Source organism: Eleutherodactylus coqui, chromosome 8, assembly GCF_035609145.1.
Source record: "Eleutherodactylus coqui strain aEleCoq1 chromosome 8, aEleCoq1.hap1, whole genome shotgun sequence".
In the NCBI taxonomy this organism is placed as follows: Eukaryota; Metazoa; Chordata; class Amphibia; order Anura; family Eleutherodactylidae; genus Eleutherodactylus; species Eleutherodactylus coqui.
The window spans coordinates 139,048,914-139,061,736 of NC_089844.1; positions in this window are offsets into that span (position 1 = coordinate 139,048,914).

The window sequence follows — 12,823 nt, forward strand, 5'->3', positions numbered from 1 at the left end:
TCGTAAAAAATTGCCACACCACTACAGTTCACCCTTTTTCCGTTATCCAAAAGTTAGGAGTTATTGTAACCCTGTACACAGCTAGCCATGTGAAGTATATAGAATCGTATTCAGTCTCTAGACAATGCTCTATGAGCAAAACTGCCTGCACTCCACACTGATACATTGTAGCGTCAGAGAGATTTGTGCTGCTGCTGTTAGAGTTTAGCTTACAGAGCATGGTGTATATTATATCTTTCCACACTTCTCATGCCCCAAGATAGTATCTGTCACAGAAGTCACCACAGTGCCACCACGTTACCATGTGTCAGAATACCCACATATTGCCTTCAGCAATATGCACATAGTGCCGCAGTGCCCCTCTGTGGGTGCCTGTCCCAGTACTCACATAGAACCTACCACAGCACCCCTGAGAAAACCCCTCCTGCTGTACCAACACAGCACGCACCACACAGGAGGCAGAGACACTATCTACGACCCACAATCATCTCTCCAAGATGAGACCTCCATGTCCTACCTGCAGGCTCCAGGACCAGGGGGAAAAGAGATGCCGAGTGCCTAAGTAGTTGAAGACCAGCGCGCTTTTTGTATCGATTACACCCCAGTGGCAGAGAGAAGGGAGTTTCTATAACAAGCGCTCTGGTTGCCTTGAAACCCAATCAACCATTCATTAAGAAGGAAGCTTGAGTGATATGCTGCTGACAGGGAGCGCAGCAATGCCAGGAGACCAATGCCACCTTCCATAAGGACAAACTAGGCAAATTCATAGGACAGTAGAAACATATGGATAGCCAGAGAACACCTTCCTGCCCATGGTATATCTATTATAGTAAATATATTCTGGTACACAGGGGACAGTATTCTAGTAGTTACATTCCTGTACATAGGGGGCAGTATTATAGTAATTAAATTCTTGTACATAGGAGGCAGTATTATATTAGTTATATTCTTGTACATAGGGGGCAGTATTATAGTAGTTATATTCTTGTACATAGGGAGCAGTATTATAGTAGTTATATTCTTGTACATAGGAGGCAGTATTATAGTAGTTATATTCTTGTACATAGGAGCAGTATTATAGTAGTTATATTCTTGTACATAGGAGGCAGTATTATAGTAGTTATATTCTTGTACATAGGAGCAGTATTATAGTAGTTATATTCTTGTACATAGGGAGCAGTATTATAGTAGTTATATTCTTGTACATAGGAGGCAGTATTATAGTAGTTATATTCTTGTACATAGGAGCCAGTATTATAGTAGTTATATTCTTGTACATAGGGGGCAGTATTATAGTAGTTATATTCTTGTACATAGGGGCAGTATTATAGTAGTTATATTCTTGTACATAGGAGGCAGTATTATAGTAGTTATATTCTTGTACATAGGAGGCAGTATTATAGTAGTTATATTCTTGTACATAGGGGGCAGTATTATAGTAGTTATATTCTTGTACATAGGGGGCCGTATTATAGTAGTTATATTCTTGTACGTAGCAGCAGTATTATAGTAGTTATATTCTTGTACATAGGGGGCAGTATTATAGTAGTTATATTCTTGTACATAGGAGCGGTATTATAGTAGTTATATTCTTGTACATAGGGAGCAGTATTATAGTAGTTATATTCTTGTACATAGGGGCAGTATAATAGTATTTATATTCTTGTACATAGGAGGTAGTAATATAGTAATTATATTCTTGTACATAGGAGCAGTATTATAGTAGTTATATTCTTGTACATAGGAGCAGTATTATAGTAGTTATATTCTTGTACATACGGGGCAGTATTATAGTAGTTATATTCTTGTACATAGGGGGCAGTATTATAGTAGTTATATTCTTGTACATAGGAGCAGTATTATAGTAGTTATATTCTTGTACATAGAGGGCAGTATTATAGTAGTTATATTCTTGTACATAGGGAGCAGTATTATAGTAGTTATATTCTTGTACATAGGGGGCAGTATTATAGTAGTTATATTCTTGTACATAGGGGGGCAGTATTATAGTAGTTATATTCTTGTACATAGGGGACAGTATTATAGTAGTTATATTCTTGTACATAGGGGGGCAGTATTATAGTAGTTATATTCTTGTACATAGGAGGCAGTATTATAGTAGTTATATTCTTGTACATAGGGGGCAGTATTATACTAGTTATAGTCTTGTACATAGGAGGCAGTGTTATAGTAGTTATATTCTTGTACATAGGAGGCAGTGTTATAGTAGTTATATTCTTGTACATAGGAGACAGTATTATAGTAGTTCTATTATTGTACATAGGAGGCAGTGTTATAGTAGTTATATTCTTGTACATAGGGGGCAGTATTATAGTAGTTATATTCTTGTACATGGGAGCAGTATTATAGTAGTTATATTCTTGTACATAGGAGCAGTATTATAGTAGTTATATTCTTGTACATAGGAGCAGTATTATAGTGGTTATATTCTTGTACATAGGGGGCAGTATTATAGTAGTTATATTTTTGTACATAAGGGGCAGTATTATAGTAGTTACATTCTTGTACATAGGAGGCAGTATTATAATAGTTATATTCCTGTACATAGGGGCAGTATTATAGTCGTTATATTCTTGTACATAGGAGCAGTATTATAGTAGTTATATTCTTGTGCATAGGGGGCAGTATTATAGTAGTTATATTCTTGAACATAGGAGCAGTATTATAGTGGTTATATTCTTGTACATAGGGGGCAGTATTATAGTAGTTATATTCTTGTACATAGGGGGCAGTATTATAATAGTTATATTCCTGTACATAGGGGCAGTATTATAGTAGTTATATTCTTGTACATAGGAGCAGTATTATAGTAGTTATATTCTTGTACATAGGAGCAGTATTATAGTGGTTATATTCTTGTACATAGGGGGCAGTATTATAATAGTTATATTCTTGTACATAGGGGGCAGTATTATAATAGTTATATTCTTGTACATAGGGGGCAATATTATAGTAGTTATATTCTTGAACATAGGAGCAGTATTATAGTGGTTATATTCTTGTACATAGGGGGCAGTATTATAGTAGTTATATTCTTGTACATAGGGGGCAGTATTATAATAGTTATATTCCTGTACATAGGGGCAGTATTATAGTAGTTATATTCTTGTACATAGGAGCAGTATTATAGTAGTTATATTCTTGTACATAGGAGCAGTATTATAGTGGTTATATTCTTGTACATAGGGGGCAGTATTATAATAGTTATATTCTTGTACATAGGGGGCAGTATTATAGTAGTTATATTCTTGTACATAGGAGGCAGTATTATAGTAGTTATATTCTTGTACATAGGGGGCAATATTATAGTAGTTATATTCTTGTGCATAGGAACACTATTATAGTAGTTATATTCTTGTACATAGGGGCAGTATTATAGCAGTTATAGTTTTGCACATCGGGCCAGTATTATAGATGTTATTTCTTGTATATAGGAGGCAATGTTATTTTAGATATATTTTTGAACATAGAGGGCAGTACAATATCTTAATAGGTATACTTTTGGTTGGACTGGTAGTTTACCACAACATTCTGGCTTCTTGCAGACATCACTAGAGGAAGTTTAGCTACAGTACACAAACAAAGCCGACCCTAGTGTAACAGTATGCAGTAAACGCCCCCCAGTGGTGGTGATGGGCAGACAGAATTTTGTCATTAAATTTTATGTCTATGTCTAAATAAAAAGTGAACCCATCAGTTATAAAACATGATATCCCTGTGTTTGACTGCGACTGGCTGTTGAAATACTTTTTGGCTCTATGTGTGACAGGAGATGTATGAATTGTTCTGCTGCGTCTTTTATCAAGTCTATTCTTGTCTGCAGCAAAGGTAATGTGAGAGGAGGAAGATGTCACTCTTAGATAAGTGACTCAGGTGTCCGGGGACACACACACAAGTTCCAAGTGTAACTATTCATTAGAAAGGAATTTAATAGCAGCGGGCAGTAATGCACTAGAGCCGAGGGCAGAACTGAATTATGACCCTACACTGAGCTGCACAGACTTGGATTATTGCTGGAGCTGTTATATAATAGCAGAAAGCATGTGTCCTTTCTTAATAAGGGGTGCGTGACACATAAATGGGTGGCCCCATCTGGACACCCATTTTCAATATGTCCACTAGGGGCACATGGATGTAGAGGAAGGGGTCAGTGGGCTATGAAGGTCTTGCTCTGGAGGACTTGACACAGTCTTGTAAATAAGAGCAGTTGCTTACTATCTTGTGCTACTTACCAGGAGGGCACTAGAGAAGAAGCCAGGCAGTGTTATATCTGATATAATGTATATTAGATTCATACTTGCCAAGTTTCCCACAATGTTCTGTGACGCTCCCAGAAAACGTGGAGACCTCCCATGCTATCGAAAGCTCATGAGTAAGGGCATGTTGACATGGCAAAATCCGAGGTGGAATTTTCTGCATGGGTTCCACCTCTAAACCACGGCAGAACTCTGTAGCTAAGCTGAGTGGTTATGCCATGTATTTTGCCGCCGACACACACACGGATTTAGCCCAATCAATGGCCATAATTAGAGATGAGCGAGCCTACTCGGTAAGGCAGTTTCTCGAGCGAGCATCACTCTTCTCAAGTAACTGCTTAGTGATCCGAGCAGGCTCGGGTGGGCTGCGGGGGTGAGCAGGGGGAAGAGAGAGAGAGAGAGGGGGAGAGAGAGAGAGGGTGGGAGAGAGAGAGAGGGGGGAGAGGAGGGGGGGAGAGAGAGAGGGGGGTGGGGAGAGAGAGGGGGGGAGAGAGAGAACAAACAAGTTTTCACCCCTCCTCTGGATGGACGAAAACTGATAGATCAGTAGGGTTCCAACCGCTGGAACTCCCACTGATCCTGAGATTGGGGGGCCCATGTTCCCCCCTATTTCACAGTTGCTTCTCCCATTTCTGTAGTGCATTGGTAAATGGGGTGCTGGTTGCAGATGCATGGCAGCGACTATATTTCTCACAGTGGCGCAGACAGATAGCCGAGCTCTGTGCTCTGGTATTTTCATCAGCCCTATTAAAATTCTATCATTCTATCAATTGAATGGAACAAAGCTGCTTCATTCATCTGAATGGTAATGACGATAAAAGCCGGGCGCTGTGCTTGGCTATCTCCATCTTCCCCATTGAAGTAAATGGAGCCACTGCCACGCATGCACCCTGCCTCTCCATTCATTTCAATTGGGCAGCCTGAGACAGCTGAGCGCAGTGCTCGGCTGTCTGCCATTGAGAAGAATGGTGCCCCTGCCACACTTGTGTGACCAGCGTGCCATACTACACTACAGAAATGAGAGAAGTAACCGTAAAATAGGGGGGACACAGGACCCCTATTCTCAAGATCAGTGGGGGAACCCCCAGCGTTCAGTTTCCACCCATCCACTGGCAAGGAAGATGAGTAATGATGGAACCGGAAGTGACGCAATGCCAGATCCTGGACCGCCACAAAGCAACTGCAATGCTGTGCAATGAAAATAAGGGCCATGAACTAAAAAAAAAAAAGGGGGGGGGGAACTTGAGGGCTTGATAATGCTAGGTGGGAGTCTGTAATAAAAAAATTAAGTGGGAAAACCCCTTTAAGGGCTCATTCACATGGGCGTAAAGTTATTCCCTGCGTTTTATGCATTTCATTGCCATACCATCAGCTTCCTTCAGGCCAATTCCTGGTGTGCGCTGGTCAGAGCTCCACATTTCATATAGCCAGAAGTTAGCAATACTCCCTTCTGCCACCAGTGGGGCCTCTGCACTTGTCATAGTCCTCCCCTGTCTCCTGCTCTCAGGCGGAACCAGAGAACAGGAGACAGGGGAGGACAACTGAAGACGAGTAGGCTGCTGGGCCAAGCGCCAAAGTGGGTGAGAAGCTTGTCCTTCTAATGACAAGTGAAGTGACGTCATTGGGGGACGGGACACAGAAAGGGGGCATTATTAGTTTGTGCATTAGGGGTGTGGCCTGTGGAAGGGGGTGCGGGCTGTGCTAAACTTTTTGTGCAACATGCTGTGATAGACATGATGATTATTTTGTATAAAATGTCTATCGATTAATATAACCCAAATGTATTTTGCTATTGTAATGACTTCAACCTAATGTGGAACTCTGCTGCATAAGGAAAGAGTTAAATCACAGTGTCATATATATATATATATATATTGCTTGTGCTCATGGATGAATCTTCAGCCCTGCCCCCCACGCTGAAACTTCTACAACAAAGGAATTGCTTCAGCCTGAGCACATGTTGATAAGGCTGTCTGCATGCTAAAGAGGACGAAGTTCAACCTACATCCTGGCTAGTAGGAGGTGGGGGATTCTATATGATCCGACAAATGAGAATCCTATATGTTACTGATGTAACCTGTTGCACGCCCATTGTGTGTCTGTACAATAAAAGGTCCTGTCTGGCTGTTTCTGGGCAGAGAGCCATTTTTGGATATGAGATTGATCAGCTCGTGTCTCAATTTGCGCGACGATGTGTGCACACAATACTCAATTTGGAAGCGACAAAATACCCCAAAAGCCTGCTGGAGAAAAACTTAATCCAGAACAATTGGAGTCCCTGGGTGAGCGAGTGGATCTGTGAGGTCACAGCCTGGAACGTACAGAGATCGGCAGATGGCACGCAGAACTCAGGGGCCCGAAAATCTACAGAACACGGTAAGATTGCTTTATCTACCTGTGTCAAAGCTGGGTTCTGACTGCTTTTCTGCCTGTTCCTGATCCAGACTGGACCTTCACTGAAAGACAGGTAATAACTCTAGTTCTGTCCACTCGGGAAAACCACCACGTTACCTGTCTAGGGGTATTTTGTATGCTGTGTATATTATGTCTGAGACGGTTAAAAATTGTGTATACAAGACCAAGAGATAAATTCTGTGAGGGTTAATGTGTCGGGAGGGCGGACTCGGCTGTTTAAGTCTGAGGGAACACGCCAGTGACACGTGCTCCTAGGTAAAACTAGTGTGAGGTTAGGAAGATTTATGATACGTATACTTAACTTTATGATTGAACGTGTTATGTTCTCATATGTGGAAAGGTATATACGTGTGAAGTATAGTCGTGCTTTGTGACGGCTGATTTCTCCAGAATATTATTGAGGTTTTGGTCATTGAAAATAATCGTCAGTCTCTGTGTATAGCTAAATGTCCTGTCTAGATCGTGTACAAGAAGTGCTCTTGGGGATTACTAGACGGTGGGTTGTTAAAAAAGGTAGATGAGATATATATATACCTTGAGCCGTTGTGGGTATTCTCCAGTAATCCCGTCTGTCTGGTATTATAGAAAGAATGTGCAGTGTTTATTGTTGGGGGGAGGGCTGCTGATAAGAGTGAACTGAAAGCTTTTTCAATTAACCCTTTCTGTTTCCTTTGTCTTTTCTGAGTGGGAAAGAGGGGTTATATGGGAAGGATTTGAAGAAAGCAGATTTTACAAGAGAAACACTACTGTGTCTTCGAATAGAATGAATAGAAACTTTGAATAGAATAGAATAAGCAGGTAGCATAGAGTTGAGCAAAGTGAGCAAGGACAAAGGTCATAGAGCTTGTGATCTGGTTGCTGATGGGAAAGGATCAGGAAAAGTTGCAGAAAGAAATGTTAGGTCATGGACAGGTAAGATAAGTTGTAGAAAGTTTTCAGAAGATGAGCAGGAAGCCTAGCAGAAAGAAAGGTGTTTTTAGATTGCTAGGAGGAGGTATAACGTAGTTAAGAGATTGAAGAGGGGAAAGCATGTAGTGGGGTATGTGTATTGCTAATGAACAATGTAATGCCTTTGTGTTGACTACAGCCCCTCCCTGTAATGGCGGCCGTGCTTGCAATGTTTACAATCCAACATAGTGTGACTCTGCAGTAAATGTAGTGAGGCCTGCCCCCACCCTGAAGTTACTTCCCCCCATGTGCTCACTTTCAGGGTGTGTGATGTTACTTCCGGTCCCTCCCCATCCGGGACAGGACCTGGCCCCGCCCCTTCCTCCTCCAGCGGCCATCTTGCCTCACCTGGAAGTGCTGCTGCCCCTGGCCCCGCCCGGTCCTCTGGCAGCCATTTTGCCTCACCTGGGAGATCTGTAGCCCCACCCCTTTCTGCCTCTGGCGGCCATTTTGCTGCATTTGGGAGGCCTATATTCCCCAATGCCACTGTATCCAGTGCTAACATCATGATTGTCTGAAGTAAGGTTTTGTTTGACCGGCCTTTGTTACACTCCAAGATGAGGCCACTTTGGATGTGTGATAAGTTCAGGGAAACAAACCTTTGTGGAGATGCAGCTTGGGACATAGTAGACGACTAAGCTGGTTTATAGTGCATGGAAGATTGGAGTTGATGCATGGGGGGCAGAGACCAGGAATACATGACAGGGGACGCTCTCTCATGTTTCCAGGGGCTCTGTTTTCCACTGCCCGCTTCTCCAATGGATGCTCAGACAGATGATGTTATGGAAGGCTCCTACAGATGGAATAATTTCCCTATAGTCACCCAGCAAACTTTTTCATGCAATTTGGTGAAGTAATTTTACTTTTTATGTGAAGAAAGAGGGACTGAATTGCCCAGAGTAGGATGTTAATTCATCCGTATTCTTTAGTTTTTCTTTAAGTCTTTTGTATATTCTAGTGTCAGTCTACACTGAAGCTATAATTATATTCCGACAGGAGAGTAAAAGCTAAACGCTGGCCATACCCTGAAATACTATTACACTGGGTGACGTAAAATTTGAATCGTGTGGCGCCCCCTTGTGTTAAAAAATGCTAACTGCGACCTGAAAGGAAAAAAAAAAAAAAAAAAATTTTTTGTAAGGAGATTTTCGCTCAGACTTCGCTGCATACAATGTCACCTTGACCTACAAAGTGCTTGTTTTTGTGCCTCTTGGTTTACTAGTTTGAACGCAATGACTCTTTTTCCATTGAGTATTGCGGTTCAAAAGGGGGGAGGCATAAGTGATCTGGGCCATAGATGATCTAGGTGTTGTAGATCAGCTATTGGGTTTGAAAAAAAAAATAAAATAAATGGAATAAGATAACAAGATTCTGAGCCATGTGAAATAGAACATCAGCACGATTATTTAGTACTAATTCAGTAAGAAACTGCAGATATGCAAACAGTTACCAGAACCCCTGTTGATAATGCATATGTTGAGCTTTTTGCAGATGGTACCAGGGTGAGGATTGATGACTCCACATCGGATATGCAGTGGTCACACAACAAGATGTCCTAGAAGCAGAAGTTCTGCCTCCGCATGTCACAGTACAAGAAGCGGAATTGAAGGCCCTCACTGAGGCGTGTAGAGTGGCGAGAGGTAAGACGGCAACCCTTTACACTGACTCCTGGTATGCATTTGGCATAGCTCATGATTACGGCCCAATATGGAAGGCCAGACAGTTTTTTTTACCTTAGCAGGACAACCAATTGAGTATGGTGCAGCGGTGCAGAGTCGCATGGAGGCCCTCCTTCTACCTGACAAAGTTGAGAGTTCGCACCGATTCCTACACTGGAGAGGCGAGAGACGACACCCTCGCTGACAGCATAGCAAAGGCAGCGGCCCTCAAGCCGTGGAAGAAAGAAGAAAAGATACTGACAGCATGAGTCAGTGGTAGAAACTTTGAACATTGACAAAAATTTGGACTTTGATATGCTAAAGACTTTTACAGTTACCAGCCAGCAAGGAAGAAAAGAATAAATGGACTAATATGGGAGCAGCAGAAACAGGACAGCGTGTGGTGAACGGTCAACAGCACTTGCCCACCACAGTTCCTGTATCCCATGATGGCCCAGCTGATGGACGGAAAGACCCACCTAGTAAAGCAGTAATGACGACGACGCTTGAAAGAGGTTGGGCGACTTCTAGGTTCTCTGTAGCTGCTGCATCATTTGTCCGGTTTAGCATGATCTATGCCATAGGTGAGTCAGGGCAGAAGTAAATTTGCCACACCACACTTGCCGGGACCACTCTACCCATTTCAGGGATTGCAAATTGACTACGTTCAGCTCCCACTTGTTGGGAAGTATGAATACATGCTTGTTGTTGTTGATGTCTTTGCAGGTTGGAGGCCGACCCTGTTACCAAGGCAAACAAGTAGGTAACCGCAAAGAAGCTCATGAACGAGGTAAACTGTGAATATGGGGTACCAGAGGTGATTCAGAGTCAGACGGAGGTATAAACTTCGCAGGTAAATGTAACATGTCATGTCTGCTCTGGGTGTATCCCAGGCCTTTTACATACTCTACCATCTTTAGAGTAGTGGAAAGGTGGAGAGACGTAGTGGCACGCTAAAAGTAAGATACTTAAAAATGACGCCACTTTGGAAAGACTGTCATCCAATAGCCTTATACAGTGTTAGATATGAACCCAGGGGGGATCATGCATTATCCCCCTACGAGATTGTTTGGGCTAGCCCCAAGGCTAGGTCTTTACTATCCTCAGTGGTTACAATTACAATCTGATGTGTTGACTGAGTATGTGATTTCCGTTGTTAAAGAACTAACCAAAGCCTATGCACAGGTGTTCTCTTCCAGACTCAGAGGCAGACACTGGGACACATATCTTGCAGCCTGGGGATTGGGTGTGTGTCAAGAAGTTCCCCAGGAAGCACCCTCCTGAGCTCCGATTTGATGGCCCCTACCAGGTGCTTCTGACTACTGCCACAGCTGTGAAACTAGCCGAAAGACTTACATGGATCCATGCTTCATACTGTAAGAAAGCTTCAGATCCGGGAGACCAGTCTTAGTTGTGCCAAAGACATTACTCTGGTTAGGGCTAGTGAGAGAGGAGGGTGGCAACTGGAATCCTTAGTCGGAAGAATATGGGGGTATGGTTACCTTCTAGTATAACTCGTCCAATGCTCAAGTAGCCGCATATTCCTTCGACTATTGTACTGTGGTCCCGTGTCTAGGCGCAAGATCCCACCGCAGGCCAGATTTAGCTCAGTCCAGCTGGTTATATGACTTATATACCCGGGGAATACAATATGTTTGCGCCACTGATAACGTCTGGGGAGAAGACTGCCGTTATTGGGGATTAGTGGGATGGAACACAGGAATAGACTAGTCCTATAAACCGCGAAGTGCCTTAAATAAGAAAGATAAGAGCGGGAAATCCCTAATTAGTCGTATAACCCTCCTTGAGAATAATAAGGACAGCAGGTATTGGAAGGCTGAACTTAGTATGTTGCTTGGTTTTAATGCGGTTTTTACATTAACCATGGGAGATCCAAGCCCGGGGGACGGGGGAGACTTATAGTCTGGGGACATACCGGTACGGGAGGACAGATCCCTTAGGGAAGTTTAAAATAAGGGATATGGTAGATGCAGCCGAATGGAAGCCTTCACTTAGTCCCGTGCCCATAATTAACCCCCTCCGCCGTAAGATAAAGACCTTGACGAACATGATGATCATAGCCGACCCTACCTTTTGTGGACACCTTGACAGTAGCGACTGGCTACTCTGACCAGAATCTCTGGTTGGAGTTGATGAGGTACAATGCTAACAGGAGCAACAAGTCTAACTGTTGCGTGTGCGGTAGTGCCCGACTACACTCGGGGATGGTCCCCCTAAATCTCCCTGTAGATGCTAAAGAGTGGTTTATTAGTCTCTTCACGAACATTTCCGCTAATTACACTGTCCGTGAGAAATGGAAGAAGGAATACTCTATAACTACTTAAGTGTTTTGCACCGGAGAGAGTATTACTGACTACCCTGGAAACTACACCTGCCAGGCAATTAGGCAGGGTAGAGGGAGATTTTTGGGGAACTCACCAATATTTCCCTTGTTTAAAAAAGATGAAGAGCCAGTTCCGATAATGCCAACCACATACGCTACCAAAGAAAAGGAGAAATGTACTAGTACTGCGCCTGCCCCGATCTCCTAAGATGGATTGTCAGTGGAATTCCCATTTGCCAAGGGATAGTGCAGAAGACCTTAGGTTCCGGCGAGGGCACACCCTGTGGGGTGTTAACTTGTACAGATAGAGGGTATGGATGCCCGGAAATGAGCCCAGGGAATCCATGGCCTCCCTCTGAGGTGAGGTAGGGATCCCCCCCCCTCCTAGGAGTAGGGACTTACGGGCAGTGGGAAAACCCTGACGCAAGGGTGAGGCGACCTGGACGTGTTCACCATTAGGACTATCTCCAGGAGGGACATTGGTGTGGGTGAAGATTAGGGAGTCCCACACCGTGCGTGCCTGTGCACACTACTAGTATTGTAACATTATACTAGAGCGAGAAGAGAGACCCCTGGTGGTAGTTTTGATCTACATGTATAAATTGACGTCATAGGATAGCCAAGGGGGGTACCTGACAAGTTTTAAAAATTAGAGACCAAGTTAAAACTAGAATCGAGTCCATTTTCCTGATCATTATGGTAAATAAATGTTGACTGGATTAATTATGTTTATTATAATTAGCAGCGGTTTATAAATTATACTAGAGACGCCTTATAGGGACTAGTCGACCAATAGGACCTACCTCGACTATGACTTTTTTTTTTAAATAGAATGACCTTAGATATGACTTTAGCTAAAAAGGGGAGTGTCTGTAAGATGATAGGGGAGACTTGCTGTACCTACATCCTAGACGACACGTGACCCGCGGGTAAAGACGCAGTTGTCATTAAGAAGCTGACCGCACTAACTAAAAAGAGCTAACTTTTGGGACCAGCACTCGCCTTGGATGAGCGGGTGGTAAAGGATCCTGGCACAGACGGGCGTTGCTGTTGTATGTGAACTGATGGTTACCTTTTCTGTTCTAGTCTGCTGTGTTATTCCCTGTGTCAGAGAGACCTGTGAAACTGATGCTGGAAAAGCCGCCCCCACCATGAGTTTGCTGGATGCATCCCCAGAAGGA